We start from the raw sequence: 21042 nt of genomic DNA on the forward strand, positions 1-21042 counted from the left end.
AGATAGGCTTCAGACTGCCTGTGGCAAGTAAAATGCCATTCTCCCTTGAAAGGGGTCTAAAGAAAGGAATTATCCCTCTGTGCAGTGGCTCGAATCTCAGCACTGAAGCCAGATGGTATGGCAGGGGCTCTTCTTGGGTCAAAGCAGGCCTCTAGCAGAAATGTGGGGAGATCCTGCTTTAAAAAGTGGGAGGTGAGTCTGGCCCAGCCCTGAGTAAGGGTAATGAGGACGCTGTTCACATCCCTGGCCATGCTCTTAGTTTGGTAGCAACAACTGCCTGTCCAATGCTGAGCCCAGAGAGATGGTGACCTGTCCCCCAGGACCCTGAGCCCTAGGTTCCCCCTCTCCCAGCTTTTCTTCATCTTCTGTCCCCTCCCCACCCTCTTCCTCTGTTTCCTGTTTCAATTTTGTAAAGAGTTTTCTGCCCTTTTGTTTTCACATCTTATACATTTTATAACCAAAACACTGACAATAATACAGTGCCTAGATGTTGTACCTTCGTACGAATTAGCTCTAATTCTCACAGCAGTGCAAGAGCTTGTTCTTCCCTGTTATGGGTTAGGAAACAGGCTCAAACAGATCCATAAATTCAAACTCAGTTCTGTTGGGCCAGACACAGGATATTTCCACTATAACACCTTAGTCCCCTTTCAAAATTAGGATTTGAAATAAACCATGTGGCTGTAAGAGCAATAAATTTAAACTAAGACAGGGTGACTTATGCATAAAGGTCAACAGATCTTTGGGTTCTTGGTCACCTAAGAAAAAGAAGGTGGCCTAATGGCACCAGCCGACATTTATCAAACATGTTATGCATGTCAGACACAGTCACCAAAACTGGTTCATTACATCTTCTGAGGAATTCTCAGAAGTGGATGCTACTTTTGCTCTCATTTTATGGATGATGAAACTATGGCTTGTAGAGGGTGAAAGACTTGGCCAAGTGAGCTAGTGAGTGACAGAACGAGGTCTGTTTTTCTCTAAGACTCTGAGTGGTTACTCACCGTGTAAACATTAATACAACATCCATGGTTCTCAACTTGACTGATCTGAGAATTAACTGGGGAGGTTTGAAAAAGTCAGACTTCAGGACCTAGTTTTTTAATTCCTACCTGAGCAGAATTCTGGGAGATAAAACAGATTGAGCGCTTAGAGTAGTACCAGGGCCTTTGACAGTTCTCAGTAAATATTCGCCATCATTGTTACTTAAGCTCACAACATCTGTAAGATGGCTATGAATTATTAGACATAGTGTACAGATGAAGAAACTAAGTTCTGTGTCAATCGGCTGACAAATGGCAGGTCCAGCAAATGAGCTCAGGATTATCTAACTCAAGAGTTTATGCTCCTCCCCCAATCTGCACCCAGGCCCAGCCCGGCAAAAACAGATGAGCCACTGGAAGTGTGAAAATTAATAAACAGAAAACACATTTAAAATAGAGTTGAGAGGCTAGAAGAGAGAACTCCCAGGGACATGCCACTCACCGTACAACAGGAAGAGACGTACCTTGCATCTCCAACAGGAAGTGACAATACATTACTACCTCAGAAGAAGGAAGAAAAGATTTCTCCTTGCCCAGTAACAGCATAGCCAATGGGAGACAGCCATAATTCAGCCAATGTAAAGTCAACATACTTCTAACTTTCAGTTTCCTTAGACAGTCCTATACCAGCCCCTCCCAAGTCCATAAAAGAGTGTTGCTCTCCTTCGTTCACTGGACTTTCACACAGTACGCCATCAGACCACATGTCCTAAATTTCAATTCTTTGTTTTTCTTGAATAAAATCATTTTGCTGGAGAAATATCTAGCTATTAGTCAAAGGTCAACAGAGACACCCAACGGGCTGTGCTGTGGATGGGTGTATGTGTGCGTGGGGGAGTGTCTCAGGGCTTCAATTTGTCATTTGTAAGGTATTAATCCCAGACTCTCCCAGTCTTAGCTCTTTTTAAAAAGGAAGATGAATAATTAACAAGTGAATAGTGAACCTCAGGTTGATAAAATTCCTATTGTGATCTAGAAGGATCATTATTAATTCACTTGCTCTAAACTGGTTTTTTGCCTCCATCTTGAGATATATGTCTATTTGTATCGAAATGAATGCTATAGGTAGCCTTTAGTCTCAGGGAAGCTGGAAGACCTGGAGGTGTGGCAGTAGCAGCAGGACATAGGGAAGGTGGTCTCTGCCAAGTGCAGGGTGAGGATGCCTGGCTTGACTTACCCACCAAGTGGTTTCCGCCCCTCCTGAATCTCAACTCCCACCTGAAGGCCTGCTCTGGAGACTCGCATCTACTGAACTGCTAAGCAGATTTGGATCTGTGAGTCTCCGTAAGAAAGCCGAGAAGGACTAAACCTTTTCTCATCTCACTGCAGCACATCCTTCCCACTGATCAGGATTTGAACCACAGGACATTAGTCAAGGAAAAATACTGACGGTGAAACAAAAATCTTCTGAATGTGCATGTTCTTTGTTTGTTGCTTCTTCATTAAGTTGTACATAACTGACCCACAGGCCAGGTGGTCTCCTTTGTGGTTCGATCACCCCACCCCCATCCCTTCATTGACTCTTGCAGTTGGCCTTGGCTCCAGCCTTAGACTTCCTCCAGGAAGTGGTGAGGGAAAGAAAAATAAATTGTATTCCAGTCGATCTATTTCATTTCTTCCTGGGCCTTGCAGGGAGAGACTTAACTAGTTGTCTAAAAGTTCTTAACTTTTGAGATTTTAAGTTTTTTGAATTTTGCTTTGGTTGAGATAATTAGACAGTCACAGGCAAATAGAGGAGGTTATAGTCACTGACTTCAACATGTATGTTCTGCCACTTTCTGGTTGCCAGTACCTGCCCCCTCTACTCTCTCAAAAAGAAAATGCAAACTAGGACCCATACCACTGATCTAGAAAGGAGGAAGCTGAAGTAATTGTTGGGCTGAGATGCCCATAATCATGTCACCAACCTAGCTTTTTCAATATTTTCTTAAGTTCTGAACATAGACACAGTGAGGGTCCTTCAGGTTCTTGCTTTACTATATGTCCCTACCCAAGAAATGAGGGACCTCAAACCCTAAGGACTAGTGTCAAGAGTCATTAAAAATTTTTATCATGGTAAAATATACATAACATAAATTTTATCATTCTAACCACTTTTAAATAGATACTTCAGTGACATTAAGTACATTTATGCTATTGTGCAACCATCACCACGATCCAAGAGCCACTTTTAATGATATAAGAATAAATTTGTTAAACATGATACAGTTTTAAAGCATTTCCCTAAAACTAAAAAAAAAAAAAAAAAGCAAGCATTTCCCTATTTTATCTTATTTGACCCTCACTGGTAACTACATTTTTTAGCCTTGGACAGGCAGGGAAGATGTTATGAAGACATTTAGGAAACTAAAACTCAAAGAGGTGAAGTGACTGAGCTGAGAGAAAGGATAGTCTTTTCATGAGATAGAAACTGGCCCAACTGAATATCCACGAGTAAAACAAAACACAAACAAACTAGACTCTGACTATAAAACTTTCACAAAAATGAACTCACAATGGATCTCAGATATAAATGTGAAACACAAATTTCTTAGTGTGGTTCCATAGTGTCGTGGTTAGCGTATCTGCTTTACATGCAGAAGGTCCTGGGTTCGAGCCCCAGTGGAGCCATAATCCACATGGTCTACAGCCATGCCACCTGAACAAGCCTAATGTCTGATCTCGGAAGCTAAGCAGGGTTGGGCCTGGTTAGTACTTAGATGGGAGACCATCTAAGAAGACCAAGTGCTGTAGGCATAAAAAAAAACTTTTTTTAATTAAAATTCTGAAGCTTCTAGAAGGTAACAGGAGAAAACCCAGGTGACCTTGGGTTATAACACTAAAAACACAACCCATTAAAGAAATAATCAAAAAGTTGAAATTTATTAAAATTAAAAACTTTTGTTAGTCAAAAGATACAAAAGAGAATAAAGAGAAAAGCCACAGATTGGGAGAAAATATTTTCAGAAGACACAGTTGATAAAGGACTATTATCTTTAAAACTCAACAGTTAGAAAACAACAACCCACTTATAAAGTGGGCAAAATATCCGAACAAACACTTCACTAAAAAGACATACCGATGCAAAAAAGCATATGAAAAGATGTTCAAGGTTGTATGTTATTAAGGAACTGCAAATTAAAACAATAATGAAACATTACTATATACCTTCTAGAATCAATAAAATTCAAAACACTAACAACACCAGATGCTTGTGAGAATGTGGAGCTACAGGAACTCTCATTCACTGCTGGTGGGAATAAAAAATGGTGCAGCCACTTTGGAAGACAGTTTGGTAATTTCTCACAAAACTAAACATACTTTTACTATACCATGGAGCAATTATGCTCCTTGGTACTTACTCAAATGAGTTGAAAATGTATGTCCACACACAAAAACCTGCACATAAATGCTTATAGCTGCTTTATTTGTAATTCATAATTGCTAAAACTTGGATGCAATCAAGACGTCTTTCAGTAGATGAATGGATAAGTAAACTGTGGTACATCCATACTGTGGAATATTATTCAGCACTAAAAAGAAATGAACTATTCAGCCATGAAAAGATATGGAGGAACCTTTAAGTGAAAGAAGTCAATCTGAGAAGGCTACGTGTTATATGATTCCAACTATATGACATTCTGGAAAAGGCAAAAATGCAGAGACAGTAAAAAGATCAGTGGTTGCCAGAAGTTAGGGGTGTGAAGGTGAGTAGGTGGAACACAGGGTATTTTTAGGGCAGTGAAACTATTCTGTATGATACTGTAATGGTGGATACTTGACATTTTGCATTTGGCAAAATAAACAGAACTACAATGTAAAGAGTGAATGCCAGTGTAAACTATGGACTTCAGTTAATAATAATAATGTATCAATATTGGTTCATCAGTTGCAACAAATATACCACACTAATGCAAGATGTTAATAAAAGAGAAAAGTTAGTGGTATATAGCAACTCTACTTCCTGCTCAGCTTTTCTGTAAATTTAAAACTACTTTAAAAAATAAAGTCTATTACTTATTTAAAAAGCTCTTCACTTCTCCCAAGAAGACATACAAATGGCCAACAAACATGTGAAAAGATGCTCAACATCACTAGCTATTAGGGAAATGCAAATCAAAACCAAAATGAGCTACCGTCTCACACCTAGTAGAATAACTGTTATCAATAAGACAAATAATAACAAGTGTTGGAGAGGATGTGGAGAAAAAGGAACCCTCATACACTGCTGATGGGACTGTCAATTGGTACAGCCACTATGGAAAACAGTATGGAGGTTCCTCAAAAAACTAAGAATTGCTCTACCATATAACTCAGCAATCCCTCTACTGGGTATTTACCCCAAAGACTTGAAAACGCATATCCGAAAAGATATGTGCACACTGATGTTCATAGCAGCATTATTCATGGTGGCCATGACATGGAAGCAACCGAAGTATCCTACAATAGATGATTGGCTAAAGAAGCCGTGGTACATATATACAATGGAATATTACTCAGCCATAAGAAGAGATGAAATACTGTTATTTGTGACAACATGGATGGACCTCAAGATAATCATGCTAAGCAAAATAAACCAGACAGAAAAAGTTGAAAACCACATGATATCACTTATACGTGAGATATAAACCTAAAAGCAACAAACGAACAGGACAAACAGAGATTCATGGACATGTACAATTGACTAGTGGTTACCAGAGGGTAAGGGAAAAGAGGAGGGCGTAGGTAGTTGGGGTCAGGGGTTAAATATGTGGTGACAGAAAGAAATCTAACTATGGGCGGTGAACACACAATGCAGTGTATATATATGCCTTACTGTGGAATCATACACTTGAAACTTACTGGATTTCGTTAACCAATGTCGCCATAAAAAAAAAAGAGAGAGAAACAAAAAAGAAAAAAAAGAAAAAGCTCTTACACATGCAGTATTACCTGATTAATAGATAAAGATGATGCTACAGTGAAATGGGGGGAAAAAAGGATGGTCTTTATAATAAATAATGAAAAATAAATTGCATAGTCATATAAAAGTAAAATGAACCTTTATCTCCTACCCACAGAAAATTCAAACCCAGACGGATCATAAATATAAAAAGGAAAGTAACAAAGCTTTTGTAAGAAACCCTAAGAGAATGTTTTCATGATGTTAGAATAGACAAAACTCTTCAACAGGACACAAAAGTGCTAACCGTAAGGCAAAAAAATGATCAGCTGGACTGCATTAGAATGAAGAGCTTCTGTTCAACAGATGAGACCATTAAGAGAGGAAAAACGCAGGCCAGAGAACAAAAGACACGTTATGACATGGAGCAATCTTCAGGATGTGTTGGTAAATGAGAAGGGGTGTTGCAGAGCAGCATCACTAGAATGATAAAGAGAAACATGCAGGGCCACCACTGGAAATCACAGGATGGCGCCCATCTGCATTTCAGCTCCTTTAATATCGTGGATCCATACCACCAAGGTGAAAAAACCTTCAAATGATTTTCTGAAGGAAAATATGCTTCTTGTTTTGAAGTGGATATTAACTGAAAGACGCAGACTGAAAACCTAAACTGATAATGTTGCCGCTTGGGATCGTCCGTGACAGCCGCCTCAGTCAGCCATGTCCCCACCAGATCTGATCAAACATTCACTCGGCACACAAGCTGGTTACACACCAGAGCTCCCTTAAGCAGGACCTTAACACAGCCCAGCATCGTCAACCATAAGGTAAGGTTCCCCCGACCTTCTTGTCCTACATTTCCTATTATAGTGTTCTAAATATTTTTCTTTATCTTGTTAATTATTTAAACAGTAGGAAAAAAGAGATAATTAACAACCACGACTAAGGAAGTAGTCATGGAGCTCAAAAATTGAGGCTGTTATTTATTAATAGGTTGTGCTAATAGGTTAGCTTTTGGTTGACTGCAAGAGAAACTTGTAATCTATATATATTCAGTTAGAAGAAAAGTATCACCTGGACGCCACCAGCCTAAACAATTCTAGAAACAAACTGGCTCCTTCCTAGAAGCCTAAATAAATCTTACCAGAGGGCAAATACAGATGCTTTTTTTCTGGGATGTGTTCTTGCCAAGAAACGCCTTCCAAAATGTAATGAAAGTCAGATGAAGAACATTTTGCTATCGTTCCTGTGAACACAACTTCTGGAATTTCCACAAGCAGAACAGACTCGTCGAATCAGGGTGAGAGGGTGGGGCTCTGAGGCGGAAATAAGACATGCCATTTTCCGTACCATGGTCGCATGACAGGCCATGCTGCAGAGCGGACAGAGCGCAGGCCGAGAAATAAGGTACCCAGACTTGGTCAATTTAACTAACATTCCAAAATGAGGGAGTTAGATTAGACAGACAATCTCCAAGATTATTTTCAGTTCAAATATTTCATGAGAGCGTGATGATGTGCTTTTTTCATTCAGGATTTCAATTTCTTTTTCTTCCAAGAGTCCAGTTAGGACATTCATTCATTCATTCTAGTTAGGACTTTGTTGAATCATAAGAAGATCCAAGCCAGGAGATAAGGGTTCACCAGCCTGGTGTGGGGGGTGTGGATAAAAGGTGCTATCCTTGCTTATGTACAGAACAGACTGCCCACATAAGGTCGATATGGAAAAGAGCCTCCAATTGACAGGACATGAGCAGCTTTGGGCCTGTGAGCTTGGTTATGGGGAAGGGAGAGGTGGAGATCTAGCCCCTCTCTCTCCTACAGAGTAGCCTGAGTGTTTTTCACATCACCAAATTCATTGATTCGCCTATCCCAGGAAGATGCCCCTACCCGATATTTGACAAACTGCTGGATGCGTCACCCGCTACCTGACCCTACAGATGAACATCTGATTGCGCTGCTGATGAATACTACAAATGGACATTTCTCTAAATACAGACCTTTCTGGTACCTCAGCTATCTCAACCTTATTATTCTGGATCCAATGTGGGGCCGCAACTGGACTCTGACAATGCAAGAGCAAATGCCCTCCTGGGTGTCAACTTGTTCCTGTTGGAGATAGGGACAACTGGAACATCTGAACAAAGGGACATGGGAGCCCAACACTGGGGCCATTTTGACCTCAGTAGTGAAAGACTTCTCCTCCCTTACACTTGGCCCCACCCTACACAGACTTTTCAATTCTACTCAAGGACCTTGCACACTGGGAGTGACTTCTGGCTGGTAGACCCCCATGGTAGCAATGACTTACACTCTCAGTGCTGTGTGTGCCCCTTTGGAGTGTTATTTGTTTTGTAAAAACAGACCTTCACTTGCCTTCCTCTTAGCAATGTAATGCATATAGATGGGGCTTTAATAAGAGACTTCCAAATATTCAAAACAGTCCCCACCCATTTGTCATGTCACGAAACACCGGGTAGGATGGGAAACAGGAAACCAGGGGGACCCCAGTTCCTCAGGAGAACTGCCAGGGGGCATTACCAACTCCAGGGAATTATTTCCACTGTCAAGTTCTTTTGGTTAGAAAGGGTTCTGTGCAACCTGACTTTGACCCTTGCTGAAGTATGAATACTTGCATGAAGTATTCATTGCGATACTTCAGCTTTGGAGAAACAACAGACCAACCTTAAGTCCTTGGCCCAAGCAGTGTTGGACACCTGCATAGCCCTCGACTTCCTGCCACGACAACCAGCCACGTTGGCATCTGTGTGATTGCTGACACTTGCATGGCACTCGGATCAATGAGACTGGCAAAGTAAAACAATCCATCACCAGGCTTAGGTAAAAAGCCTCTTGGATCTCTAAAGTAGACCTGTATGGACTATCAGACATCTTTTCCTGACCTGGCAATCGTTGGGGCTCATGGTTATGTTCAATCTTCCATGCTGGTCTAATCATCCTACTATAGACTGTGACCTCAGACTAATTACCTGATTCTTGACAGTCTCTCAAAGTCTGACTCATTCAGTTCCATGATAGGATTTCTCCTTTGGGCTCTGAAAAAGCAAACAATGGAGTTGAGACTCTGACTCCAGGCCAGAATCCTATGAGTGACCAATCTTTCAGGCCCAGCCACAGGCAATTCCAAAGGCTTTACCTGGCCTACCTCACAGGTAAGCTGCCCTTTCCACATCAGATATACATGTTAAAGTGACTTGTTAAGTTGTCTAACTTATTAAATTGTCCAGGCCCTCCAGTATAGTGTGGAACGACGCATTAATAACAGACAATTTTATCATGTTTTTGAGTTTAATGAGAATATTTACAAAGTTTGCCTAATAAGTATGATTTTTGATTTAGGTTTCCAGTAGATATTTTTATCAAGCTGAAGACTCTTCCTTCCATTAACTCTCCAGCATTTTTTTAAAAAAATCAGGAAGGAGTGTTAAGTTATAAAATAATTTTTCCATAATCTTTTGAGATGATTATAGGATTTCTTAAAAGTAATCTGTCTCAGTTTCTCAGAAGTAAATTGCTTGAATTGTTCTTGTGAATTCAGGGTTATGTGCACCTCACCAAATTAGCCAGGAAACGTCTTTTTCTATGTTCTGTAACTGCTTCAGTAACAGAAATTTTCTTGTGTATAAATCGACAGTTCCACCTATTTTTGTCACTTATTAAGTGGATATGGGGTATTGGTCTTTTTATCTATATAAATTCTTGATATCGATTTCTTAAACTTTGATTTATTTCCTTTATCATATATATTTTTCCAATTCTGTTGTTTTCTTTTGCTTCATTTGTAAGAGAGAGTGAGAATGTGTGTTTTTAATTTCTTGGATATTCAAATGTATCTATTTTATTTCCAGTATTCATCTCGATTTGGTCAATAGTGAGGTATACCAAAATGTTTCATCTTTAAAAAAAAATTTCTTTCTATATTCCTCTGTCAGTTTCTCAAACTGCTTTTAGCCTGAATAGGTCTTTCTCACATAGAGGTAAGAAATTCAATAAATGTGTTTGTTTTATTTGTTCTTTATTTTAAATTTAAATGTCTGACCCAATGAATTAATTTTGTCGTACAATGGAACGTGAAGTTCTAACATGAGTTTTTGTCCAAGTGGTTAACCAGTTTTCCCAGCAACACTTATTTAACATTCCCAAATTCACTGTTGATTTGTAAGACCCCCTTTGCCTGTGTCATATGTCTGTGTATTAGGGACAATTTCTGGGCTCTCTGCTCTGTTCCACTTTTCTGTTCATGTGGTTCTCTCAGCAAATGTACACCTTAATTATTACAAACGTATATTTTATCTGGTCAACAGAGATTGGAAAACTAATTGTTTTTTTCCTGTATTCTTTCCGACCACCCCACCTCCCCTTTACATGGCCAGCATAAGCTGTTTCACCAGGTAAAATAAAAGAAGTAAAAGAAAATGAAAGATAGTGAATGGGTCTTAAAATTCTTTGTTCTTGAAGAATTTTAAGAAAGGAAAGAGTATTTCTGGGTCAGATCTACATCCCTGTATTTTTTCGATTTGTTTGGCTTATGAGACATCGAAGGTCTAGGCCTTCCCTCCTGTATGCTAGAAATGGCCTGTCTTCAATAACATGGGTACTTCAAAAATATCTATGAAATAATTTGAGAATGCTTATTTATAAACTCATCTCTCAGAAGGGCATGAGGGACAGGTGAACAGGTAACTAAAAGGGATTAAAAGTCCCCCGAATGCTCTAAGACTAGAGTCTCACTGGTATTGGAAAGAAGGGCAGAGAAAGAGGCAGGCTTCCTGAGCTTGGTTTCATTTATCAACAGATAAGTGCTATGCCAGGTTGTACCCGAAGCCACCAGGAATAGGGTCAAAAGCTTCACAATTCCGCTGCAGTGGGAGCTTCTCAAGAGCAAGCTCACAGACAATGGGGTAGTGATTGCCCATCACCTGTGACACCTGAACTGGGAGGATTCTCTTGCTTGAAAAGGGTGGAAAAGTCAGAGGGGAAGGGAAACTGAAAGAAGTGATCACTGAGAGAAAAGCCAGTCAACCCAAAGCACAATCAGCCCAAGGGACCAGAGAATTAAGGCAGAAACATATTAGAAAAGTAAGCTGATAGGTATCTATGAACTCTTAAAAAGATTTGTTATTATATCAAAAAGTAAAAGTCAGTTCAGGCAACAAAATATAGAAATTAGATGAAGGTACTTAATAGTCGAAGAAAAATGCATTTCAGAAGAGTAAAGAGAATACAAGTTTAGCGCCTCCTGTGCTGAGAGTGAGAGTGACTACTCCTTAAAATCATCTCATCAAAAAAAAAAATCAGAAACTTTAAGTGACGTCCCACATATTCAAGGCATATTTCTTCAAATAGACCAAGTTCTCTGTTTGTCCCCAAAGATGCCCCACGTCTTCTCAGGGCTCTTTCCTATAGCACCTCAACTGTAGCTCAGCTTTTGGTCCCTGATAAAATCATGCTGTTCCACCTAACTTTTTCTCTTTTGACCCCTGTTATTTTTTGTCCCAACTTGGAATACTCCCTCCGTTTGATACTCCAAAGTGCGAATCCACACAACGCTGTCCATTTCCTCCAGGAAACCCACCCTGACCACACCATCTTTTGTCCAAATTCTTCTTACATAGTTAGTCAGGACCCCACAGCTGATCTCCCTTTGCCCGCAGGCTGTTCCCAAAGTTTTTGTCCAAGTTGTTTGATGAGAATACGAAATGCCTCTTTCCACTATTGCCCAGGCTAGCCTTTCAACTCAAGTGATTCCTGACATCAAAGGCCGTTAGTTAATTATCGTACAAAGCTGGCCCACAGGCGGTGGTTTTGGCACAGAACCAAAACTACTACTTTTAGCTCTTAACTTCTGAGAGCTTAACTTCTTTCTGAGCCAGGATGAAGCCAGAGACAGAATGATTGGCGTACAAGTAAACTAATGACTTTACGAACCGGCATGCTTTCTTGGTGAAAAAATGTACTTGGTAAACGAAATGAGACCCCTGGTATGGAGAAGAAAAAAGGAAATGGAAAAACTGTCTAAAAAATCAAAGCGATTCAAGCTGTGCATTTACGACTCTTGTGCATTCTGCAGTACTTATGTACTATTTCAATTAAAAGGTTACACACACACAAAAAAACAATATGACTCTTTCAGTCTCCTGACTTTCTGTTTTTCCTCCTAGGCCTTTCTAGATATTTTCATAAAGATAGAGAAAAGGATCCTACCAGAGAAAAGAAAGCTATACATATTGAGAAGACTCTAAATGATTAAGAATCTGATGAAGAAAGTCAAAGACTCCAAAGATTTAAGTAGAGGATAGAAATAACTGACACCTTTTCAGCTAAATTTACTTTTCCATTGAAAAATCATGTCACAACATTCTTCTTGTCTGCTTTGTGTCCTTTTTTGTATTTTAATTCAGAGGGAAGAACATGCCCTGGGAGAAATCTACACGAGCTTCCATGCTTTATTTATCGTCTTCATCCCTCACCTCTACATCCATATTTCACCATTCACTTCTTAATAGCCATGCCTTACAGAAGAGAAGTTCAGGACCTGTTTTTGGTTTGTTTGTTCGTTTATTTGTTTGTTTGTTTGTTTTCTATGGAGGAAAGTTTGGGGTTGTTGAAAAAGCCAAGGCCCATCAGTGTAATTTAGGTTAGCTGCAAATAGGCATGTCTCCCCTCCAACTTGGGGGCTTGCTAAATTCCTTCAGCTGTCAAGTAATTAAAACAAAGAGTTTGCTTGTCACAAGTGTCTTAAATCTGCTCCAGATTATGTGCATTTATTAATCGAATATGCTGGTTCAAAATATATCTCAAAATGACCTCAGTTAAAAAAACAATCTGCCATTTGAGTCTGAGGCCTTTTGACTACAGTATATATTTCTTCTCTGGCCCTCTTCTCAAATAAGGACGGGGGTCCCCCTCACCTCCCTGGGACCTCAGCTCCCCACCCATCTGCCTGCACCACCTGTGCATGTTTCAGCCAAATCAGACAGTCACTATTCTTGACTAGGAATCCTGTCTAGGTTCCTGTCCCTCTCCCACCCACAACAATTAAACCTTAACAACCTTTATTCAAAACTTTTATCATTAAAGATTTTTCTTAAAAAAAAAAAAAAGAAATAAAAGCATTATATACCTCAAATGATTTCAAAAATGTCAAAAAGAAGAATAAGAAATATGAAGTTCAGCAGTAAGGCCTTTATCCATAGGCATCGTCCTTAGGTATATGTGTATTGTAAAAACTAATGAATCATAATGAGTATGGAGTCTTACGTCAATTTTCTCCCCGAATTTCACTCCAGCCTCCTTTCCCTCTACCTCCTTTAAAGACTAACTCTGCGCAGAGTCCATTTTGCCAGCTTATTCCTTCTCGCCTCACCTGCGCTGGCCCCATCTGCTCGACTGGAGCAGAGAGGATTTTTGAATCGAATTTTCAAATGTTGACTTGCTGCCCTCTGGTGAGTTTATTAAACATTTATCTCACATGTAGAGGAATTTGCTCTGGCAATGACCACTGACATAAAATACTTGTGGTTTTGAGGTATAAATCTTCCTCTGGGTAATAGGATATCTGATTTCATCTGGCTAGGAAGTTATTATTAGCCTAGACAACAGGAAAATGTCTGGAAAATATCCATTATTTGGAAACTAAATAACATACTTCTAAATAATCCATGGGTCAAAAAAAAAAATCAAAAGGAAATTAGGTAGTATTCTGAATTGAATTAAAATGAAAACAAAACATATCAAAAATTTGTGGGATGTCATTAAAGTGGTACTTAATTTTATAGCACTAAATGCCTAAAAGAAGCAGGGGCGAGAGGGACAGGAGGGCAGGATCAACAAGGGCATAAGAAATGTTTTGGAGGTAATGGCTATGTTTACTATCCTGACTGAAGTGATGATTTCACATGTATGTACATATATGTTAAAATTTATCAAATTATGTACTTTAAGTAATGTGCCATTTGTTGTTTATTAATTATACCTCAGTAAAACTGTTTTAAACAGACATGTGGCTAGTGGCTACATTATTGGACAGTAGAGTTCTAAAGCAACCACCGAAAGGAAACTAGAAGAATGTATAAATTAACAAGCTAGTAAAAGGGTAAAATGGACTTACAAAAAATTATTTAATTCATCTAAAGGAAGTCAAGGAAGTAGAGAAAAGTGAACTAGTGCCACGAATAGAAGACTAGAAAAATATTATATTTAAACCCAATTATATCAATAATTACACTAAACAAAAATGAACTAAATATTCTCATTTTAAGAAATGAGACTTACCGGGCTGGATTTTGTAAAACGAACAAATGAAAAACCAACAATACACTGCTCACAACAGACACATTTCAAGTGTAAGGACAACAGACACACTGAAAATATAAGATGAAAAAAGATATATCAACTGGTATCATCATACTAATATCCAACAAAGTAGACGTAAAGCAAAGTGATCAGAACCAAAATGAGAAACAATCCACAATCTTAGTATAAGGTATTTATGCACCTGTCACAGTAACTGACAGGACAAAGGGAAGAAGCAGTAGAGCTATAGATTTGAGTAACACATTTAATGACTTCACCTAAAAAACAAAATTGATTAATCAAAAGATAGAAATATAAGCATTTTACATATAAATGCAGAATTAAATGTCAGAAGAAACAGCTTTACATGTTCAGAATGGTACCACAGGAAGAAGGACTGAATATGGGGATTGTGGGATTTCCCACTGGTAAACAAATACTGTTGTCTCTTCTTCCAGTAATACACTCCTGTGTCCAACAAGGAAAACCACCAACTTCCTGTCAATTGTTTATAGTCTGTTCTGTTCCCACACTTCCTAATATTCCCAGATTGAAAAAGTACCTGTGCAGTGAGACTCGGATATAAAAGAATTCCTTATTATTATCCTAGAAATCATTCATCTCTAACCAAAGCTTATTCCAGAACTTTCCCTAAAGAGTCTGGGCTTCTATAGCTGAATCATCAGCTGGGTACTTCAGGTGCTGTCTCTCAGAGCAGCCTGGCCTTCGCAATGAATGGCATTAAGTTGCCCACTTCAGTCATTCCCGGATGACTTTGACAACTTGTATCTTATTTCCTATTTACTTGTTCTTTTATTTGTCTCATCTGATTCACTTTCTTTACTTAAATAAAAATTTACATAAACACATGTTCTTAAGAAAGGGAATTTTATGTCGCTACCATAAATGGAAGAGCATTACATTTGCTACTAAAGAGGAATTGTAAAAATAAATAAAATAAAAGTGGAACACTGTTACTAAGTTCTAGCTAAATACTATTGCCTACTCTCATTTGTCAAAAAGGGAAGTTAGTGTGTTTTGAGACACAGTAAAGATATGTTAGCACTGATAGTGGATTTTCCCTCGGTTAAGAGAATTGTATAGAGAATAACTTTTCACTATGTTATCCATCGTTGTTTAATGCATGTCTGTGTACCACCCATAATCACCAGTGGTACCTCCTCTGTGGAAAGATCCCACACTATAGGGGAACATTGTATTAGCTCATAGCACAAACATCAAGAACTCAACTAAATATTGCTTCCCTCTGTGCATACAAAGGCTGCAGGGAACAACAGTGGACTGATAACTGAAGGGAGGGTGGGTAGATCCCAACTGGCCCCTGCTCCAGTCAGCCCATTGGTGTCTGAACTGAGCTCAGCAGTGGTGCTCACCTTTTCTCTTCCCCATGACCTCTGAAAATTCCAGACTACCTCAAAATTCCCAAGATTCGAGTGGCCAACTATGCTCAGGCTGCCCAGGGCCAACCCCTCACAGCCTGAAAGTGAATGTAGCCCAGGGACTGTTCTTAGAAGGAAGAGAGATGATGGTAAGTTGAAAACCAATGTCAGCACCTCTGGCTTGGCTCTTCCTCCACTGACACCTTGACCTGCAGCCCTTAGCCTCTTGGGGAGAGACCTAAAGTTGCTGGGCAGTTACCAGGATCAGCCTGCCAGAAGATAGTTAGGGAAAGGGGCCTAGCCCTTTACTATCTGGAAAGTAGCTGGATGTGGTGGATAGGGCTTGGACTTTGGGATCAGATAGATCTGAAGTCAAATCCTAGCTCTGCCTCTTGCTGAGGATCTAGATACCTTCCTTTGCTTCCTTTTCTTTGCAGAGCCTTGGTCTTTTCATGTGGAAAATGGGGAAAATGATGACTACTTGATAAGGTTGCTGTAGGGAGCTGAGTAAAGCAATAAACTGGTGCTTGCACTTGTCACCTTACAGAGAGCAGGTGCTTCATAAATGCTAATTCCCTTGTCCGCTGTCATCCATCAGGCAGCCATTAACCACCTTTTCCCTGAAACTTTTGGGGTTGGGAGGGCAGGCAGGAAGTTCAGTGTGGATAACCAGGCAAAGCTCAGGTCAGACACAGTGTGAACGGGAAAATAACACTCAGAGTATGTGACTCACCCTCTTATAAAGCTTTGTTCAGGCCACTGCCACTCCCTCCTGGAATGCTTACCTCCCACTGCTGAAAGTGCTCACATTCTCATCTAATATTTGTTTATTGCTACCTGGCACAGGGAGTTGTCATTTATTCATTATTTTAGTTTGTTCTTTGAAAAATGCCCCCCACCCAAGCCCTACTCATTTATACAGAAACAATGTAAAAAGCAGTCGTTTCATCCCTGTATTTATTCGAAGCACTGATTAAAAAGTGAGAGCCTCTCCACAGTCTCTTCAGTGCTGCCTTGGGAGGTCACCACTGTTAACATTTGGATTCTTTCAGTCTTTTTTCTGTGTGTATAAAGCCATAATGTTTCTTGCTCTGCCACTTACGAGCTGTGTGACATGGAGCAAGTTACTTAACAGCTCAGTGCTTCAGTGTCCTCATTCATAGAGATATTAAAAATTTCTGTATTTGAAGGTTATTCTGAAAATCAAATAAGTGAATACATGCAAAATCCTTAGAACAGGTTCTGCATACAAAGTAAATACATAATGAGTGGGAACAAATATTATAGCATCCATGTACATATATCACATATACCATTTTCTTTACAAAAGCAGGGTCAGTATACTGTGCCAATATCAATCAATTGCCTCTCAGATCCAAATCCACTCTCCTTCATCCTGCTTGGTGATACTGTAGCTACACGGTATCAAAATGTCTCCCTGGCCAGCTGGCACAATTTTAGGCTTTGTTAGTAGAGGGCATTGGAGTGACAACACAAGGCAGAGCAGATGAAGGGACTTTTCTTGGTTCAAGGTGCTTCTCTTCCAGCTCCTAAGGCACAGCTGCCAGCGGTTTGCAGAAGATTCAGTGATGCTCAGCAGCCAGAGAATTTTGTTGGCACGCCAGGGGGCAGCCTTCTGCTCACCGGCTCCCACTTGCTGACTACAGATAAGCTCTGGCTCAAGACAGCCCAGTGAACTTCCCTACCGCCAGTGGGCACAGCCATGTCTTCTGCAATCAGCTCTGATTCCCTACCTGGGTGGGGTGGGGAGGAGTCTTCCAAATTTCTTCCTTTCTTAGATACTCTCCCTCACCCTAGAGGGATTTTGCCTTTAGTAGTAAACCTCATTTACTAGTTAATAATTCTTCCTACTAAAATTACTCTTTCAAGTGACAGATGTGATTTTCATCTCTAACTGGACTCTAACTGAAATGTATATATGACTTTATATACTATATTTACATATAGTATGTATAAAGAAAGCAAGCTGCAAACCATATGTTTATGTGGTTTACTTATCAAGATATAAAAGGCATATTTCTGGGTCTCTAAATATAGTCCTAATTCATTCTTTTAATTCTTGCCTAGTATATTATTGTATAGCTTGTAAAATTTATTTTGCCATTACCTTATTTAAGGAAATGTGGACAGTTTCTATTTGGGGCTATTACACTCTGTGCAGTACTGAACATGTGTTTTTGTAAACATGACTATTCCTGAAGAAAAAATTCCTAGAAGAGGAATGAGTTGCTCTGTCATAGGGTTGTACAATTACATTTTTGAGAGATGCAGTGAAATCGCTTTTTATAAAAGGCTGTACAATTTATAGAACATATAGTATTTAGCCCTTTTCCCATTTGCCCAGAGATAACTCATGGATTACAGTCCTAACCTTACCCCCAAAGTTGGCTTTTATTATTATTTTTGCATCGCTCTAGTATATCGATTGTCTTTGAACACAGATGACATCATCCTATTTATAGCATTCTATTTTTAGTAGTTCAATCGCTGAAAATGTTAAATCCTAGAAATTGAAGCATTCCCACGTGAGTTGAAGTTTTTATTTTTCTAAACAGGAAAAGAATTAAAAGTGCCCATTTCCCCATGCCCTTGCCAATCTCTCTTTTTTTTTAACTTTTATTAATCTGAGAGATAGCATCTCATTGTTTTAGTTTGATTTGTGCAGTTACTAAGATGGAACATCTTTTCATAATTTCATTTTTCACTTTTATTTCTTCTTTTATGACATCTCTGAAAGGATATTCAAAATAGAGACAATTAACTCCAATATTCACAGGGGTCAGTGTGAAATTTATTTTTCCCTGTTGTACCATTTTAATTTTTTTACCACTTGCTTGTGTTACGTGTCCAAATAAAGAAAATAGAAAAAATTTAAAGATGTTTACAGTAAAATGAGGGAGATAGACACATATACACATGAAATAAAAGTGTGAACGATAAGAGGGTAGAAGTTTAATAAGTTCAGAATTCCAAATTCCATGGCTCCAAAAAAGAAAGATGGGGCCAGGTTTGTCTTGCTTCAGGGCCCTGTAAACCTCAGGCAGCATGGGTGGGACAGTTAAACCCTGCCTGCCTGCTTGTGGGCAGGGTGAGCCATCTGAGCAAAGAATCTGGGAAGGGAGGTGGTTGAGATCTGGGAGTATATTCTGTGCCCCTACATGTGTTCTCTTTCTGCCACCGAATGAGTTTCGTTTCTCTTTCCAGAAATGATAGTCCCTTACTGAACACAAAGAGCAAAATGAGGGAAGCTGAGTGCATGTGTCACACACACACACACACACACACACACACACACACACACACACACACACACAGGCATCTCAGACCTAAGGTCAGTGCCAGGGACCTGAGGAGGTGGAACCAGCCTAACTCTTCTACAGACAGCTGTGCTTTCAATTACTGGCAGAATGAATTACTCTTCTCGTAAGTAATAAAACTTCCTCTTTTAATATTTTGTTATAATCTTTAACTTGACCAAGCCCATATCTCATGGGCCTGAAACTGTTGATAAAATTGGCCTGTCCTTGACATTTCAGAATGATGACTCAAGTAGAGAGACTAGACTTCCACCTCCAGGACTGGGGATGGGGTGCAAATTACCCTGTATAGGCAGGGGTGAGTGTCTCGGATGAAGAAGGCTGAGACTGCACTTGAACACTTGACTTCCACTAATTTATCAGAACAGGTTTGGGTGTTCCAAGGCATCACAAAGGAGTTTACCGTCTGTAGGCTTGCTTCCTGTTCCAGGCTAGATATCAGGTAGGTTACTTTGTAACAAGGATGGCTCAGGGCAATAAAAAATGAATCAATGCTCCTTCTGCCTGCATTGGCAATGTTAATTTTATAACCACCACAGAAATAACTACTACCAAAAATACAGACACATACTGGAATGAAGAATCTTACTCTGCTCCAAGAGGACAAAGCCACCCTGCAGACCCTTCCTCGCCAAGTGTCAGTGCAACAAGCTGAGAAATCACCTTGTCTGGTGGCCAAATGACATTACTCAGCATCAACAAGCAATAAGATTTTAGAAGAAAGAATACCCACAGATCCAGCACCCAGCTCAAGTTGAAGCCCCTGCATAATTCTTCCCCATTGCATTCTCTTCCCTCTCTCCCCAAGCCCCAGCTCCATCTATGGTAACACTATTGTAAACTTCTTATTTATCACCCCAATGCATACCTTTATGTTTGTACAACATATATAAATCCAAAAGCAACATATAGAACTGTTTTGTGTGTTTTAACTTTGTATAAATTGTATCACGTTATATATATTCTTTTATTTGCTCTGCATTGTTTCTTTTTAAAATAGACTTTTTATTTTATATGTCACCATTTTAAAGTGGATAGTACAGTGACACTGAGTACATTCACAATGTCCACATCCACCACGATCTAATTCCCGAAAGCATTGAGTTCTGATGCATGTATTTGACTGAACTCTATGAAACTGCCGATATCCGACTATTTCTTACCTAGAAAAATGGCAATTTTATATGGTTCAATCCAGTAACTCTAGTTTTTCAATATTGTTCGTTTTGTTTCACAGTTTGGTAGTATTCCTTTATGTGACTACAATTTATTTACCCTCCTATTGACAGATATTTAGGTTGTTTAGGTTGCTTCTGGTTTATTTTGTTTGTTTTTCTCTCTCATAAACAATGCTGCTCTGAAAAGTCTCCCCATCTCCTGGTACATGTGCAAGAGTTTCTTTTATGGCATAGTCCCAGAAATGGAATTGCTGGATCATACATTGTGCACATTTTCAACATTTATAGGTATTGCCAAATTGTTCGCTAGAGTGATCATGTCAATTTACATTTTTCCAAGCAGCATAATAGACTTCCCTTTGTTCAATATCCTCACCCATACTTACTATCGACAGGTTTTTAAATGTTGTCAGTATGATGGATGTAAATGGTATCTCATTGTGGTTTTATTTTTACAGTTCTATGGTTACTAAGGAAATTGATTATGTTTTCGTATATTTATATTCCTTTTCTTTTAACTCTTGGTTCATAATCATATTTTTTGCAATTATTTTATTAAATTGTGGAATATATATGTTTTTTAGTTTTTCAATGTTGTTTTTGATGTTTTAAAATAGAAGTTGAAAGGATGTTTCTACTTAGATGAATTCACAAATGACAGATATATAGTGGGTTGTTAAAGAAAAAGGTAAGGCTTTTCTGGAAATAATTCTAACTTTTTAGGTTGAGATCATGGAAAATTCTTTCACAACATTCTGGGCTTAAGAGGACACTGTCTTACTGGGTGTGACATTTTTATGTTCTTATGCATACGTTGGGGCTTCAGGTAATCTGGAAGGGGCTAGAGTGAGAAGAGAAAGGGCAGGTGGTAGACCAGGGGCAGACACACTGCACACCACGAAAG

The 21042-nt window shown here is 39.2% G+C and overlaps 1 protein-coding gene and 1 long non-coding RNA gene across 5 annotated transcripts in view; one reads left to right on the top strand and one right to left on the bottom strand.

Moving 5' to 3' along the window:
- CASP8 (caspase 8) overlaps positions 1-7189 on the bottom strand; it is a 31657-nt gene extending 24468 nt beyond the window's left edge. The window contains exon 1 of one of the 3 annotated variants that reach the window (XM_011369161.2): positions 7052-7189. The gene's annotated coding sequence lies outside the window, so the exon portion shown is untranslated. Of the gene's footprint in view, positions 1-1485; positions 1563-7051 lie in introns of those variants that run through there. The other 2 variants (XM_023536001.1, XM_011369165.2) reach the window with 2 other exon arrangements.
- Positions 6084-13656, top strand: LOC111745087. 2 transcript variants are annotated; one of them, XR_002782488.1, is made up of 2 exons: positions 6084-6734; positions 7783-13656. It is a non-coding gene; the product is annotated as an uncharacterized LOC111745087 (long non-coding RNA). The 2 variants fall into 2 exon arrangements; XR_002782489.1 differs by lacking the exon at positions 6084-6734 and adding an exon at positions 7237-7314.
- The last annotated feature ends 7386 nt before the right edge of the window (positions 13657-21042 follow it).

Source organism: Pteropus vampyrus, unplaced genomic scaffold, assembly GCF_000151845.1.
Source record: "Pteropus vampyrus isolate Shadow unplaced genomic scaffold, Pvam_2.0 Scaffold146, whole genome shotgun sequence".
NCBI lineage: Eukaryota > Metazoa > Chordata > Mammalia > Chiroptera > Pteropodidae > Pteropus > Pteropus vampyrus.